The sequence below is a fragment of the Caretta caretta genome, chromosome 4 (genome assembly GCF_965140235.1).
Source record: "Caretta caretta isolate rCarCar2 chromosome 4, rCarCar1.hap1, whole genome shotgun sequence".
NCBI classification, from domain to species: Eukaryota; Metazoa; Chordata; order Testudines; family Cheloniidae; genus Caretta; species Caretta caretta.
In genome coordinates, this window is record NC_134209.1 from 12,097,407 (window position 1) to 12,115,352 (window position 17,946).

Consider the following 17,946-nt stretch of genomic DNA (forward strand, 5'->3'; position numbering starts at 1 on the left):
ACTCCAGCACCTGCCCTGTTTACTTTCTCCTGATCCAAGCACTGAACTCCATGTGAAGTCTCTCTGATTGCTCCCTAAAATACTCTCGGAGTGATGCCTGAGTGGCAGTGAAGGGCTGGAGGAGCAGCCCTGTCATGTTTCATTCGAGCCATGCTGCAGGGTGATACAGGTGAGATGTGATGTGCATACGCAGAGACGTGGAAGGCTCTGCATAGGGAGCAGTTTCTCTCCAAGGATTCTGGGTTCTCTAACACTGTGCCTAGGTTTAGCAGCTGATTTGGAATCCAAGGTAACCCACTGTGATATCTGCCAGCATCTTGCAGAGGCAACACAGAGATTAGCATGCTAAAGGGCTTGACAGTAGCAACTGCCCCAGCTTCTGTCAAGGTGAGATTGAGATTGATCCAGAGATAAAATAAGGATGATGACATCACAGTGTTGCCGGCACCCAGTGCCGAGAGGCAAAACAACAACTTGGTTCACTACCCGGTGTGCTTCACCCAATAATCACAACGAGAAGCCGAAAAGTTTATTTGAAGCTTCAAAAAGGTACAGGGAGAATAGAATCTCAAATCCTGCACATAAAGCAGGAAGTTACACAGACCTTTATACATCCTTTCTTCATCATACTTATCCAATAGCAAGCTGCCCTAAGTATCCATATAGCCAGCCAATCCAGTTACCAGCTAGTTCCCTTGTTCTCTGTTATACATAAAGCTGCTTTATTCAGCATTGTTCTTCCATATCTGCCCTGTTTGGCCTTGTTTAGTTTCAGGCGGTCTGACTCTGCAACATATTGTTGCAGATCCTCAGCATAATTGCTGTGAGTGCCTCCAGGCGGGGGGGCCAAGGACACTTGGGCCTAGTACGCAGAACTGCTGCGAGTGCCTCCAGGCGGGAGGGGGGGCCAAGGACACTTGGGCCTAGTGCGAGGGGGCTTCATCGACACTCGTGGTCTTCCATCCCCTCGAGTTACCTAGTGGCCATGTCCCAGTGTTCCCAACAACAGGAAATGAGGATATCCAGATGTGATATTATAACCCAAACCCTTTCCCTTCCGGGGCCCAACCTGATCCCTTCTGCCCTCTGACCCTCAAGCAGAAGGCTCATCTTATGTTGGGAGGGGAAGAAGCAGCAGGATTTCATGTCATACGCCTAAACTAATAACTGAGAAATAGCACCACAACTAGAAATGATAAAGAAATACATTGGGATGCAAGGAGAAGATAAAATGCAAAGACAGAAAGAGGAAAAATATTTCGTGAAATATGTGAGGGGTTTTAAGGAAAATTGGAGTTTATAAATCAAAATGTCAGTAAAAAACTTCTCAGCACATTTTCCCACAGGAACTATTGGAGAGAGGAGTGTGAAGACCTAGGTATTTATAATGATACTTTATACTGATCTGTGATATAAGAATTATATATTTTATTACAGGTTTTTAGAAAGCAAATATGAGACTTTAAAAAAAGATAAACAGAATTGCTGATATTCTTACATAAGTATGAAAGAGGGAGCAAATACAGAATGTAAAGAATTATAGTTTACACTTTCTAATGGGTATTAATATTGATTTTGTAAAAATCCTGTGAATGAATGTTTAAAAATCAGTTCATCCCTTTTGGCTCATCTTTTCTCAAATAGGCCAATTTTTAATGCAATGTAGATAGTAATTCACTTCACTGTCTTAATTCTTTTATTTTGGTTCTGTAAAAAGTCTGGTTTTGCAACCAAAGTGATCAAATGCATTTATTGGGTGCAGCCATGAAAATTCTAAGCAGGTGTCTGTCTTTATTTAGCTTTGGACACGTCAGGATATGTTCCTAGCACAATGGTCATAGGAACTTGGGGGGCTGGGCCCTAAAATAGCTCTTATATCAGTTTTCTGACATCCGACATGTAGTCATACCAGATTTTAAAGCCAAAAAAGGTTTGTATTGTCAATATATATATATATATATATATATATGTTTTAAATATTTATAACAACCCCTAACAATAGTGAATGGAGAAAATGATTTATATATATATAAATATATAAAACTTAAATTATTAAACTAAAAAGCAGGAAGCAGGAAATTTGTTAAAATCATTTTAAAAATTCTTTAATATTCTTACAAGGTGTGATACAGAAGGGCCAGGGAGCAGTGGGAGAGTGCTAGAGGGGAAATATATAAGCTCAAGGCTAATTAAGGCGTGGGTCCCTATAGACTAGGGAAGGGGGCTGCAGGTTAATTGGAGGACCTGCAGTCAATTAAGGCCCTGTTAGGAATCTAATAAAACCCTCTGCTTCAGGCAGACAGAAGGAGAAGGACGGACGGACTGACCGACCGACGGATGGACGGACCGACGGACGGACCGACCAACGGACGGACTGACCAACCGACCGGAGCTGTGCTGTGCTGTGTTGCTGTGAGACTTGGAAAGTCAGAGAACTGAAGTAAGAGGGACCCTGCCCCAGTAGGGGAGGGAGACTCCCTTCCCTACCCAAGGGAGAAGAGGGTAAGAACTCGCAAGAGTTGAGAGGGGCTGGGGCTCAGAGTAAGGAGCAAACCCAGACCCCTCCCCCACTTCCCTCCTTTACCACCTTCCTGGGCCACTAGCGAGGCCATCGGCGCCCCAAGAACGGGGCAAGGGTTGGCATTTTAGCTCCCCGCCAAGAAAAGGGCAGGACCCCCCAAGACTAACGTCGGCCATCTTGTCACACAGGGGTAGAGAAAATATCACTAATGAGTTATTGCCTAGAGTTGTGGAGGTCTCAGACAATGGGATGTTTTTACTGCTTTTTTATTTAAAAAACAAAACAAAACCCTACAGCACAAAGGATGGAAGTTTTCCCCCTGTTTGTACATGCTGGTCTCTAGTGCAGACATTAGAGTTGTTTTTCTCTAAACTATGGCAAAAAGGAAACCCTTGATATTTTTGCCATTGACTGTCATGCTGTTGTGAATATGCTGTAGATTAGGGAGCACTGGGTCGCTCCCCAGGCTGGGGTAGCCTGTAATAGGGCTGCAGAACAAGTAGGCCCTGTCCATCATTCTGCCACGATCTGTTAGGCATTTGAGGTAGAGTGTGGGGATGATGGGAGGTTAAGCCAAAATCAATGACAGGAAATGGATCAGCCCCTTCTCAAGGAGTGTTTTGGATGGGCCATCTCTCTTGAGAGCTACATGAGATGGGCACACATGGTACTTATATGTCCAGACCCTCTTGCTGTTGACTGAAGGGCAGAACTGCCCCCAATGAGCAAAGAAAATGATACGTTCTTTGGAAAATGTCAACGCTGGGGCAATACTGCACAACACACACAGACAAGGTACTGCAGGTGATTCCACACAGTTTGAAAAGCTAGAGGAAAACACAATTATTTGCTGTGTATTTGGAATGAAATGTTAAAATAGTCCCTTGACATTTTAAACCATTTTTACATGGATTAATTTAACAAAATTCCACTCCGCCACGGGATACCTCCTCTCAGGGTATGTACATGTTAGCAGTTTAGGACTATACAAGTTGTTAAAAAAATTCACATCCCTAGGCACATTTTTTCAAATCACGTGTCAAACGCTTCACACTCCTTAGCACTGATTGGTCAGGGTGGTGCTAAGAGGGCTGTGCACTGGGGCAAAGTCAGGACTTCTGATGGTAGCATCTCTCCTCCCCTTGACTAATTAGCACTGAGATGGGTCCAGAAATCACAACTCTCTGTCTTCTGAGACCCCACTGACCAGGGCTGTCATAAACATTCAGCTAAGGGTAGCATAAAATCCCTCCTTTACCTGTAAGGGGTTAAGAAGCTCAAATAACTTGGTTGGCACCTGACCAAAGGGACCAATAAGGGAAGAAGATCCTTTCAAATCTGTGGGGGGAGATTTTTGTTTGAGCTTTCTTTGTGATTCTCTCCAGGACCGAGAGAGACCAGGGCAGGAAAAACACAACTTCTAAAACCCTACCTGAAATAAGCATCTAAGTCCATGGGGCTGGATGCACTGCATCCGAGAGTGCTCAAGGAGCTGGCGGCTGTGATTGCAGAGCCACTGAATCAGAGAATATCAGGGTTGGAAGGGACCTCAGGAGGTCATCTAGTCCAACCCCCTGCTCAAAGCAGGAACAATCCCCAATTAAATCATCCCAGCCAGGGCTTTGTCAAGCCTGACCTTAAAAACCTCTAAGGAAGGAGATTCTACCACCTCCCTAGGTAACACATTCCAGTGCTTCACCACCCTCCTAGTGAAAAAGTTTTTCCTAATATCCAACCTAAACCTCCCGCACTGCAACTTGAGACCATTACTCCTTGTTCTGTCGTCTGCTACCACTGAGAACAGTCTAGATCCATCCTCTTTGGAACCCCCCTTTCAGGTAGTTGAAAGCAGCTGTCAAATCCCCCCTCATTCTTCTCTTCTGCAGACTAAATAATCCCAGTTCCTTCAGCCTCGCCTCATAAATTATGTGCTCCAGTCCCCTAATCATTTTTGTTGCCCTCCACTGGACTCTCTCCAAATTTCCACATCCTTCTTGAAGTGTGGGACCCAAAACTGGACACAGTACTCCAGATGAGGCCTCACCAATGCCAAATAGAGGGGAATGATCACGTCCCTCAATCTGCTGGCAATACTTTTACTTATACAGCCCAAAATGCTGTTAGCCTTCTTTGCAACAAGGGCACACTGTTGACTCATATCCAGCTTCTCATCCACTGTAACCCCTAGGTCCTATTCTGCAGAACTGCTGCCTAACCACTAGGTCCCTGGTCTGTAGCGGTGCATGGGATTCTTCCATCCTAAGTGCAGGACTCTGCACTTGTCCTTATTGAACCTCATTTGATTTCTTTTGGCCCAATCCTCTAATTTGTCTAGGGCCCTCTGTATCCTATCCCTACCCTCCAGAGTATCTACCACTCCTCCCAGTTTAGTGTCATCTGCACACTTGCTGAGGGTGCAATCCACGCCATCCTCCAGATCATTAATGAAGATATTGAACAAAACCGGCCCCAGGACCAACTCTTCGGGCACTCCGCTTGGTACTGGCTGCCAACTAGACATGGAGCCATTGATCACTACCCGTTGAGCCCGATGATCTAGCCAGCTTTCTATCCACCTTATAGACCTTTCATCCAGCCCATACTTCTTTAACTTGCTGGCAAGAATACTGTGGGAGACCGTGTCAAAAGCTTTGCTAAAGTCAAGGAACAACACTGCTTTCCCCTCATCCACAGAACCAGTTATCTCATCATAGAAGGCAATTAGATACGTCAGGCATGACTTGCCCTTGGTGAATCCATCCTGTCTGTTCCTGATCACTTTCCTCTCCTCTAAATGCTTCAGAATTGATTCCTTGAGGACCTGCTCCATGATTTTTCCAGGGACTGAGGTGAGACTGACTGGTCTGTAGTTCCCCAGATCCTCCTCCTTCCCTTTTTTAAAGATGGGCACTACATTAGTCTTTTTCCAGTCATCTGGGACCTCCCCCGATCGCCAGGAGTTTTTAAAGATAATGGCCAATGGCTCTGGCTTGTTGGAGTAACACAGTGTAGGCTGGGAACTGTGCAGCCTGGTAAAACCCCTGATCTCTGCCCAAGAGCAATAGCAGCTGAGAGCCATAAGCCTCAGTGGGTGCCCTGGCTGGACCACAGGGGTAGGGGAGAATATAGGTGCAGTTGCCCTGAATTGTGACAATCGGAATCTGGCCCAAGATTTTCCAGGCTCTGGAGAGTCAAAGGGGTTAAAGCTTTTGCGGGCAGCTTCCAGGCAGAGCCGTCCCTTGGGTAGGGCGAATCGGGGCGACCGCTCCGGGCCCCGAGCTTTGGGGGGCCCTGCAGGCCGGTACGATTGGCCAGCACGGTTGGTCCCGAAAGAGACGAATCTGCCCCGGACCATGCACCCCCCCTAGGGATGGCCCTGCCTCCAGGTCAACTAATTCATGTGCCTTGAACAATTTAAACTTAAACTCCAGGTTGAAAATAAGCCACTCTTTATGATTCCACAGCTTTGTGATTTCATTGGTAAGACACTGTTCACGTTCTCCTTCTCTTTTCAATCCACAGACATAACAACAACTAGCAACTCCTAGCCTGCTTTGATTCTCTCCTTTATACAGTACCCGAGGTGAAGAAAAATGTCACCACCTCACTCTACAAGCAATGAATGAAGACGTGGAGCTGAAATCACACAGGACAATCGGGTTGCTGATCTGGTCAGAGTGTAATTTGTAAGAAATTCCTTCAAATGCAGTATTGGATTGCAGCTAAAGTAGATCATTTCCCAGTTGCAGCAAATAAAGTCTGGATAGATCTTCTACCAAAATACCTGTCTTGTGTCATTCCCTGTCGTAAGTATAGTGACTTTGGAAATGTTACGCTTATAAAATGTGTGGCCTTAGTGGAGAGATTTCCAGATCTATTCAGAATGTACGTAACAATGCAGATAGTGTTTTCTTCTTCCTGACATTGAAAACCAGGATTTATTGCTCTCTGCAGAAAATACCAACATTACCTCTTGGGTTCATAACGAATGCTATTCATCTTCACAAAGGTCAATAGCTGCTGGTAATATGGCTTTATGTCACACAAGCCCCACATTTTGATTTACCGAAAGTATTTTAATCTGAATGGGAAAATTTTCAGGATTTCAAGTATCTTGGGGATTTTTTTCAGATTTGTGTGATATTACCTTTGTATATGGCATTCGGGAGCCCATTGCTGTCAGTATTGTAAAATGGATGTTAAAAGACTGGAATGTGCTCAGAAAAAGAGCCACAAGAAAGATCAGAAGTCTGGGAAATCTGTGTTACAGTGAGATGCTTAAAAAGCTCAATCTCTTTAGTTTATTCAACAGAAAGAGGAGCTTTCCACAGCTCGAGGGCAGAGCAAGGTACAGTGAGCTCCAGGGGCTGGAAGATGAAGTTGGTCAAACTGAGACTGGGTGCAGGGAGCACATTTGTATCAGGGTTCTGCTTCGTGCTGGGCAACATTTTTCAGCCACATGTTTGTGGGGAAAATGCAGATTCGGTGGCCGTAAAATGTTCAGGAATTTGTGTCTGGATTGTGACAGTAAAATAATTACATACATTGGAAAAAGCCGAAACATTTTGTTTTGACATTTTTCAAAATGAAATGTTTTGATTTTTTTTTCAGTCCAAAACTATTTTCCTTTAATTTTATTTAAAAAGCAAACATTTTAATTGATCAAAACGGCAATTAAGCATTTTGATTTTGTCAAAACAAAATGTTTCATTCAACCCAACCATTCATTTTTGGTTTGCTCTGAAACAATTTGGCAAACTGAAAAATCTGCTATTACCTCAGCTATGGCTGCAGTGGATTCTCTATCATTTTAAATCAAGATTGGACATCTTTCTAAGAGACATGTTCTAGGTCAATCAACCAATGATTCCAGCCTCTGAAATTCTATGACCTGTATTATGTTTGATGACCATAATGGTCCCTGCTGACCTTAAAGTAGATGCAGATTGGTTTGTTTTAAGGTGTGTTTAATAGCATTACAAAGAATACAGAGTTAAAAAAGAGAAACAACACAAAAAGCTCTGAATTCCCCAAGAGTCTCCTTTTAACCCTGGTCTAATGACATACAGATGCCTACCTGTCTGCTCTGATTCTGTTCATTGGCTTTGCTCAGATTACAATACCCACTGACAATAAATAATAGATTAAAAAATGAATCTCTCTTCCTCTGACACTTAGCTATCACTTCCCATCATGCTGCGTGCATCGTATCTTGTAGTGTGATGCTGCTTTGTCCTGACACACTGCGGCACAATCAGCCATGTGAGTGATGCAACTGGACACAACTGATCAGAAGGCAAAAAGAGATGTTACAATATCACAGCCAGAACAAAGATTTGCTCTTACTGGATAGTGGTTCTAAAGTGAGAGAAACCTGCACTTTACATACTCTGCCTACAAGGTCAAAGTTACCCTTTTTAAAATCTAAACACATCATAAACACCAGCCTATGGCCTTGTTTCTACTGAAATACTTTTAACTCATGATGTGATTCTTTTTTTTAAAACTGATTCGGGTAAAACTGGTTCAAACAAAAGTGGATCCTCTTAATACAATTTAAACCTGATTTATATAGATTTTGGTAAGGAATCAACTTCAGGTAAATGGGTATAAACCTGGTTTAAATCAAGTTAAGGGTGTTCACACTGTATCTTGCACCAGCTTAACTAAATAGGTTTAAAATAATTCATTTAGTTAAAACAGTGCATCTTTGAATATAGATAAGGCCTCAGTCTCCTACCCTGTGTTGGCTGCCTTTTAGGGATGCTACTTTGACCTATTTGTCCCAGACTCTAGCTCCCTTTCCTGAGGGCATCTCCCACTTCCCTTATCTTCAGGGGTGTGTCAATGAGTCACAAATGCCCGAGTGAGTAACCTGCAGCATCAGTGAAAAAGTCAATGACGTGTTTGGAATCTACCTTCTTTCAGCCCATAAGAAAATGTGACCTCTGTGGCAGCCCCTTGGAACCCCCATATTCACTGCTGTCATATAATTATGATGTGTTGTGTACAAAGTCTGCCTTGTGAGGTATCATTTTAAAAGTCTTGATCTGTTAGCACATACCAGTCAACAGGATATTAGTGTTTATCATTGTATAAGAAGTTATGAAGTTTTGCTACGTGTGTGTTACTGGAATATGTTATGAGGTTGGGAACACCCATAACCAGCCTTTCAGGTACAACAGTGGAGCAGCCAGATGCTGCTGATGGCCCATTTAAGGGAATCCACACTCACAAGGGCTATCCTAGGAACTGTATACAGTGGAGACTTCTCAGACATAGCACATAGACAATGGAGACTGCTTGACCCACCCAAGCAAGATGAAAGAAGCAATAAAAGAGGGGAAGTGACATCACCACTTGGCCTCATTTCTCTTCCCCCCCCCCCCACTCAACACCTGGAAAAACATCTGTAGGACAAAGATCTTGAATGGGGGAGGCTGTCACAGGCTGAAGTTACAGGTTTCAGCTTGTGTATTGAAAATATGTGACCTGTTTGTACTATCTATCAGAGTGAGACACTGCTTGATTCAAATCCTGCTTATAGAATTCAGATTGTGTGCTTATTTTTGTTTTCTCTGGTAACCATCTCTATCCTTTATGTCTACCACTTATAATCACTTAAAATCTATCTTTCTGTAGTTAATAAACCTATTTTATGTTTTATCTAAAACAGTGCATTGTGGTTGAAATGCTTGGGAAATCTGCTCAGTGTACAAAAACTGGTGCATGTCCTCTCCACATTGAGGGAGGGATGGACCGGTACAGCTCTAGGGTCATAAGCTGAGGGCTGGGAGGAATTGGCTGGAGCCTCTCTATTGTTAGTTCATGAGAGAACTGGGAGAAGCATTCATATAACTCAGCTGGGTGTGTCCCTGCCTGTGGATGTCTTTAAGTACAGTACCTGAGAGAGGTTTGTGGCTTAGCAACAGCATCACAGTGTGAGAGAAAACCCAGGTTGGAGGAAGAGAGGGCTCAGCGGTACTCCAGTTCCAGGTTGCACCCTGGGAAAACCCGTCACAACCTCCACTTGCATTTCATTCGTGGCTTCCCTTTAAACTAAGCAACATTGCTATAGTGGGTGATGCCCAGTCCGACCATGGTTTTCTACTACTGGGGTTCCAGCCCCTGCAAATAGATCGGAACAACGGGACAGTCTTCACCCATCCATCGTGCCATCAGCATTCTCTCTCTCGGCATATTGTCCTGGCACCTGCCCTCTAGAAGCAGATGCTGTATTTCCACTCATCTGACACATGATGATTCAACACCCCAGCATCTCTTGGTTTACTTATAGACTTGGAAAAAGAAAAGGAGGACTTGTAGCACCTTAGAGACTAACAAATTTATTTGAGCATAAGCTTTTGTGAGCTACAGCTCACTTCGTCGGATGCATTCAGTGGAAAATACAGTGGGGAGATTTATATAGACAGAGAACATGAAACAATGGGTATTACCATACACACTGTAACGAGAGTGATCAGGTAAGGTGAGCTATTACCAGCAGGAGAGCGGGGGGACGGGGAGGGGAACCTTTTGTAGTGATAATCAAGGTGGGCCATTTCCAGCAGTTGACAAGAACGTCTGAGGAACAGCGAGGTGGGGGGGAATAAACATGGGGAAATAGTTTTACTTTGTGGTTCACACATCAGTGCAGTAGGTCTACACTAAAGGCTTCCACTACATCAGTGCAACCACCAGATCTGTGCTTTATTAGACACGGAAACCCCAGACAAGCCAAACATGTTTTTCTTATTTTTTGTCTTCAGTTGTCATGGAGTTTTGATCAGACTGACATTTATCATGCCTGACTAATCTAATCGCCTTCTATGATGAGATTACTGGTTCTGTGGATGAAGGGAAAGCAGTGGATGTATTGTTTCTTGACTTTAGCAAAGCTTTTGACATGGTCTCCCACAGTATTCTTGTCAGCAAGTTAAGGAAGTATGGGCTGGATGAATGCACTATAAGGTGGGTAGAAAGCTGGCTAGATTGTCGGGCTCAACGGGTAGTGATCAATGGCTCCATGTCTAGTTGGCAGCCGGTATCTAGTGGAGTGCCCCAAGGGTCGGTCCTGGGGCCGATTTTGTTCAATATCTTCATAAATGATCTGGAGGATGGTGTGGATTGCACCCTCAGCAAATTTGTGGATGATACTAAACTAGGAGGAGTGTAGATACGGTGGCAGGTAGGGATAGGATACAGAGGGACCTAGACAAATTGGAGGATTGGGCCAAAAGAAATCTGATGAGGTTCAACAAGAATAAGTGCAGGGTCCTGCACTTAGGACGGAAGAATCCCATGCACCGCTACAGACTAGGGACCGAATGGCTAGGCAGCAGTTCTGCAGAAAAGGACCTAAGGGTGACAGTGGACGAGAAGCTGGATATGAGTCAACAGTGTGCCCTTGTTGCCAAGAAGGCCAATGGCATTTTGGGATGTATAAGTAGGGGCATACCCAGCAGATCGAGGGACGTGATCATTCCCCTCTATTCGGCAGTGACCATGAGTTGGTTGAGTTCAGGATCCTGACGCAGGGAAGAAAGGTAAGCAGCAGGATACAGACCCTGGACTTCAGAAAAGCAGACTTCGACTCCCTCAGGGAACGGATGGCCAGGATCCCCTGGGGGACTAACTTGAAGGGGAAAGGAGTCCAGGAGAGCTGGCTGTATTTCAAGGAATCCCTGTTGAGGTTCCAGGGACAAACCATCCAGATGAGTCGAAAGAATAGTAAATATGGCAGGCGACCAGCTTGGCTTAATGGTGAAATCCTAGCGGATCTTAAACATAAAAAAGAAGCTTACAAGAAGTGTAAGGTTGGACATATGACCAGGGAAGAGTATAAAAATATTGCTCGGGCATGTAGGAATGATATCAGGAGGGCCAAACTGCACCTGGAGCTGCAGCTAGCCAAAGATGTTAAGAGTAACAAGAAAGGTTTCTTCAGGTATGTTGGCAACAAGAAGAAAGCCAAGGAAAGTGTGGGCCCCTTACTGAATGAGGGAGGCAACCTAGTGACAGAGGATGTGGAAAAAGCTAATGTACTCAATGCTTTTTTTGCCTCTGTTTTCACTAACAAGGTCAGCTCCCAGACTGCTACGCTGGGCATCACAAAATGGGGAAGAGATGGCCAGCCCTCTGTGGAGATAGAGGTGGTTAGGGACTATTTAGAAAAGCTGGACGTGCACAAGTCCATGGGGCCGGACGAGTTGCATCCGAGAGTGCTGAAGGAATTGGCGGCTGTGATTGCAGAGCCATTGGCCATTATCTTTGAAAACTCGTGGCGAACCGGGGAAGTCCCGGATGACTGGAAAAAGGCTAATGTAGTGCCAATCTTTAAAAAAGGGAAGAAGGAGGATCCTGGGAACTACAGGCCAGTCAGCCTCACCTCAGTCCCTGGAAAAATCATGGAGCAGGTCCTCAAAGAATCAATCCTGAAGCACTTGCATGAGAGGAAAGTGATCAGGAACAGCCAGCATGGATTCACCAAGGGAAGGTCATGCCTGACTAATCTAATCGCCTTTTATGATGAGATTACTGGTTCTGTGGATGAAGGGAAAGCAGTGGATGTATTGTTTCTTGACTTTAGCAAAGCTTTTGACACGGTCTCCCACAGTATTCTTGTCAGCAAGTTAAGGAAGTATGGGCTGGATGAATGCACTATAAGGTGGGTAGAAAGCTGGCTAGATTGTCGGGCTCAACGGGTAGTGATCAATGGCTCCATGTCTAGTTGGCAGCCGGTATCAAGTGGAGTGCCCCAAGGGTCGGTCCTGGGGCCGGTTTTGTTCAATATCTTCATAAATGATCTGGAGGATGGTGTGGATTGCACTCTCAGCAAATTTGCGGATGATACTAAACTGGGAGGAGTGGTAGATACGCTGGAGGGGAGGGATAGGATACAGAAGGACCTAGACAAATTGGAGGATTGGGCCAAAAGAAATCTGATGAGGTTCAATAGGGATAAGTGCAGGGTCCTGCACTTAGGACGGAAGAACCCAATGCACAGCTACAGACTAGGGACCGAATGGCTAGGCAGCAGTTCTGCGGAAAAGGACCCAGGGGTGACAGTGGACGAGAAGCTGGATATGAGTCAGCAGTGTGCCCTTGTTGCCAAGAAGGCCAATGGCATTTTGGGATGTATAAGTAGGGGCATAGCGAGCAGATCGAGGGACGTGATCGTTCCCCTCTATTCGACATTGGTGAGGCCTCATCTGGAGTACTGTGTCCAGTTTTGGGCCCCACACTACAAGCAGGATGTGGATAAATTGGAGAGAGTCCAGCGAAGGGCAACAAAAATGATTAGGGGTCTGGAACACATGACTTATGAGGAGAGGCTGAGGGAGCTGGGATTGTTTAGCCTGCAGAAGAGAAGAATGAGGGGGGATTTGATAGCTGCTTTCAACTACCTGAAAGGGGGTTCCAAAGAGGATGGCTCTAGACTGTTCTCAATGGTAGCAGATGACAGAACGAGGCGTAATGGTCTCAAGTTGCAGTGGGGGAGGTTTAGATTGGATATTAGGAAAAACTTTTTCACTAAGAGGGTGGTGAAACACTGGAATGCGTTACCTAGGGAGGTGGTAGAATCTCCTTCCTTAGAGGTTTTTAAGGTCAGGCTTGACAAAGCCCTGGCTGGGATGATTTAACTGGGAATTGGTCCTGCTTCGAGCAGGGGGTTGGACTAGATGACCTTCTGGGGTCCCTTCCAACCCTGATATTCTATGACATTGGTGAGGCCTCATCTGGAGTAGTGTGTCCAGTTTTGGGCCCCACACTACAAGAAGGATGTGGATAAATTGGAGAGAGTCCAGCGAAGGGCAACAAAAATGATTAGGGGTCTGGAACACATGACTTATGAGGAGAGGCTGAGGGAACTGGGATTGTTTACTCTGCAGAAGAGAAGAATGAGGGGGGATTTGATAGCTGCTTTCAACTACCTGAGAGGTGGTTCCAGAGAGGATGGTTCTAGACTATTCTCAGTGGTGGAAGAGGACAGGACAAGGAGTAATGGTCTCAAGTTGCAGTGGGGGAGGTTTAGGTTGGATATTAGGAAAAACTTTTTCACTAGGAGGGTGGTGAAACACTGGAATGGGTTACCTAGGGAGGTGGTAGAATCTCCTTCCTTAGAAGTTTTTAAGGTCAGGCTTGACAAAGCCCTGGCTGGGATGATTTAATTGGGGATTGGTCCTGCTTTGAGCAGGGGGTTGGACTAGATGACCTCCTGAGGTCCCTTCCAACCCTGATATTCTATGATTCTATGATTATCCAAGTACCACCAGCCCCAACACTGCACAGGATCTGATTCCCAAAGGTGATCAGTCCTTGATGCTGGATATAACATTAGGCAGTTGCCATTCTCACGAAGTCTTGACAAGTTTGTCTAGAAAGATTAAGCAATGCAGTGGCTGATGAGAGACAGTGTCTGTTGAGGTTTATAATGATTGCAGATTTAATTCATCGTTATGGCTGCCTTGTCAACCTTCATGAGTGGCGACTGGTTCTTTCCTTCAGTAGCTGTCCAGGGCCGAAAGAGAAAGTAATAATCTGATTCTCTTCCCTGTCAGACTGGCCTTTCATCTAAAAGGCTGGCCTTGTTACACAGCCCCTTGCTAGGGCTGTCTTTTCAGGATAGATTTTCTTTTTATTCCAGCTGGGCTTTTGGTCTCTTTGCACAGGCATGCAATGAGGTTCTTCAGAGCTCAGCACAGCACCTTCTACACAGAAATCAGACGTAGCTTTCTCTTTGCGTGTGGGGAAGGTGCTGAGGTTATGGTATTTCTGGGACACAGAAACTCAAATCCCTTTTTTAAAAAAAAGATTAGTCTCTAGAAGTGCGTGAGCAAGTCAAGTGCTCTTCCTGCCCTAGATTCAGCACAGCCCCACCAGCACACCCAATCCCTACTTAGACTCATGCAGTGAAACAATCTCAAGGGACAAGACTAACCAGATTCTGCTCCCTGGGTAAAGTGGAAACTCAGAGCTTTCTCTTGATTTTACTTCCTTTTACTGCAGAAAGTGATGCAGAGAAAGACACATCCACTCTGCACCCACTGTGGGGAGGAGGAGGAATGCCATGGGCCTGTGCAGAGGAGAGCTGGCATTAGATGACGATAAACCCATGAGCAACTGCATGTCTGCTTGGGTCACTGGCTAGTGAAGGGTTAAATAAGAGGCAGCGTGGGAAGGAACGGGCCCTGGATGTGAGCAGGAGACCCGAGCACACAGGCCCATGTGAATACATCCATTGGTCTCATCTGCAAAGGCCAGCCTCACCCCCACCCTCCTAGCCCTGTTCCCTGAGTTTTGTTTCCAGATTCAGGCCCAGATGAACCCCTGAACTTTAAAGCAAAATTTACCCCAATTCACTGCCAGCTTTGAGTCAAAGCACATGTGGGAGCCTCCCCAGACATGCCCCTCTCTCACACCCTCCCTGTGCATTGTGCTGACCCTTGGAGGGGGGAGCATGGCCTGCAATCCCCTCTCCTGACACACTGGACCAGGCCGGTTGGCTTTCCTGGGCCCAGCCTTCGGGGTGGAGTGGGGGTTGACAAGGCCAGCCCCCTCGTCCCCCACCCCCATTGAAAGGTACATTGAACAGCACGGGATCATGCTCCTACCAGGCAGTGATTATCCATGGCCCTGCTCCTCTGCCTGCAGGACTCCCAGCTGCTCCAGGCTGGCCCTCCCATGATTCTCAGGGTGTTTATTAGATGTCAGTGCACTCCCCAGGACCAACCTCTCCACCGGCCAGCACCCAGCCCTCCTGCCCCTGGCTCCTCTCCGTGGCTTGGCTTCTGCTGTGGAGTTAAAGTGCTGATAGGAAGTTGAGGCAGTAGCTCACTGGCTTTCGGATGTTGAGTGCTGGTGGCTGAGGAAGCTGTGCTGTCCATCCCTCCATCTATGTCCCTCAGAAAGTGCCCAGCCCAACAGGGCCTTGATCTCAGCGAGAACTTTCCGCATGCACTCCTCAGAAAGTGGCACAGGCTAAGATCAAAGCCCTGTTGGGCTGGGCACTTTCTGAGAGATGTCCCCTGCCCCAGCAAGCTCCCCGTCTAACTGGACAAGAGGCAAACCGAGGCCTGGAGAGGGGAAGCGACTTGCCATAGATCATACAGCAGATCCTTAGCAAAGCCAGGATTAGAATCCAAGTCTCCTGCTCCCTAGACGAGGGCCCTGTCCAGCAACCCTTGCTGTCTCTGCTGCTGCTACTGTTAGCACTAATCCTCATCTTAACTTCTGTAGCTGTTAGGAAGCAGCTGTTTGGAGGGTGTTTTAGCTTCCATTAATGCACTGGTCCTGTGAGAAGATGCAAGAGTGACAGTAGACACTCTGAGGTCCTCTGCAGCCACCTTAGGGTCACTGATTCTTTTAGAATGGAGCCAAAGGTATTTATGGGCTGAATCTGCCTTTGCTGATGATCACTGGGCCTACAAACTATGGGGTTGAACATCTCATAGCAGAAGACCCAGGTCCAGAACGTCTGAGCTGGGCCACCAGAACCCTCAGCATGTGGGATCGAGCACTGTGGAGAACACTGACAAGTTCATCTGTGTAAACTGCAAAACATCTATGTGCTGAGACTGAGGTCAGGATCTAGTGAACATGTGTGCTGTCTATATTGCTGTACAGGTCAGAAACCTGGATCCTGTTACAGGCAGAGTTGGAGTGGCTGGAGACATTCCATATACTCTGTCAGCACCAAATCCTGAGAATAAAGTGATCTGACTTTGTGCACCATGTCACAGTCTGGCAGAGATCTGGCTTTTCTTCAGCCATGTTGCTCTTAACCTCTCCATCAGTTCATGAAGGGGTGCATGCTCTGACCCTACCTGGCACTGCCTACAGGGCGCCCCGGAAATTCGTGGATTCGCAGGGTAAGCCACATCTGGGAACTTCACTACACAACACCAGGTATGACATCATCAATCATGGCTACTCTGGTTGGTGCAATGGTCCACAGTGCACACTTGATGACGATGATGACTGGGCCTACGAGCTCTTTCAGCCAAATGCCTAAAAGCCCATTAATATTCACATTAGCCAGACTGCTTGGCATTGTGTAGACTCCCCTTCTGCACTGCTAGGGGCTGTTGGCCACTGCCTGAGAGAGCAATAATCATTCTTCTTCGCAAGTTCCCAACTGCGTGTTTGAGCAGCATTCCCAGGAAGATGCACTTCTCGGAGGAGTCAGCTTGTAGAGAGACTGTTTCTCTGTACCCATTGTGATGCTGTATGAAATACGGGAGACACTTTATGATATTATTAACACCAATATTATAAAACTGCAAGGAATCTGAGCAGATATACCATGTGATATTATGTGATATACTTTATGATATTATTAACACCAATATTATAAAACTGCAAGGAATCTGAGCAGATATACCATGTGAGGTATCTGCGAAAATGTTAACAAATGTTATAATTTGCTAAATATGATAAGCTTGTTTATATGTTTGTATCCCCTTTGTAGTGGGAGTTATAGATAGGTTGAAATACTTGTGCTGTGTTTCTGGGTGACACCCTCAAACAGACTGGCATCAACACTGTCTAGCCTGTTGTACAATGAACAATGTTGTACAATGAACCCATTGAACAGAGTCAGGGATACAGCTTATGAGTCAGCAAGCCATGTAGGGGCCTGCCTATGGGCAGAACTCTAAGACTTTTCTATGCCATGTGCTGTGAAGCTTGTGTTTGGGACAAAGGAAGTACAAGCCACAGGGCACAAGAGTATAAAAGGCAGCTGCATCTTCTCCATCTTGTCTTCGTTCCTGCTTCCTACCTCTGGAGGGACTTTTCTATAAACAAAACTCTGAACAAAGGACCCATCCGAGCTGTGGATCTGTTCCAGAGGAACTTTCAAGCCAGCAAACTCACCAGTACTGCTAAGAACCTGATATATGGCCTTTGAAGTCTGTATGTATCTGACTGCTTTACCATTTAACAACTCTCTTCTTGTTCTTTCTTTTTCCTTTATAATAAACCTTTAGTTTTAGATGCTAAAGGATTGGCTGGCAGCGTGGGATTTGGGGTGAGATCTAAACTAATATTGACCTAGTAATGTGGCTGACCCTTTGGGGTCAGAATAACATTTTATATAGTGAGTAGAGTTTTTAAATAACCTCTCACGGTACTGGACCCATGTGCCAATTGGGAGCCAGAGAACTATAAGGGGTGGGGTGGAGCAGATGACAGAACAAGGAGCAATGGTCTCAAGTTGCAGTGGGGGGAGGTCTAGGTTGGATATTAGGAAAAACTATTTCACTAGGAGGGCGGTGAAGCACTGGAATGGGTTACCTAGGGAGGTGGTGGAATCTCCTTCCTTAGAGGTTTTTAAGGTCAGGCTTGACAAAGCGCTGGCTGGGATGATTTAGTTGGGGATTGGTCCTGCTTTGAGCAGGGGGTTGGACTAGATGACCGCCTGA

The 17,946-nt window shown here is 45.7% G+C and overlaps 1 protein-coding gene across 3 annotated transcripts in view; it reads left to right on the forward strand.

Moving 5' to 3' along the window:
- Positions 1-6,302, forward strand: part of LOC142071823 (uncharacterized) — an 83,108-nt gene extending 76,806 nt beyond the window's left edge. For 2 of the 3 annotated variants that reach the window (XR_012667996.1, XR_012667997.1), the window contains 3 exons: positions 2,296-2,502; positions 5,216-5,370; positions 6,044-6,302. The gene's annotated coding sequence lies outside the window, so the exon portion shown is untranslated. The remainder of the gene's footprint in view (positions 1-2,295; positions 2,503-5,215; positions 5,371-6,043) is intronic. The other variant, XR_012667998.1, reaches the window with a different exon arrangement.
- Positions 6,303-17,946: the final 11,644 nt, after the last annotated feature.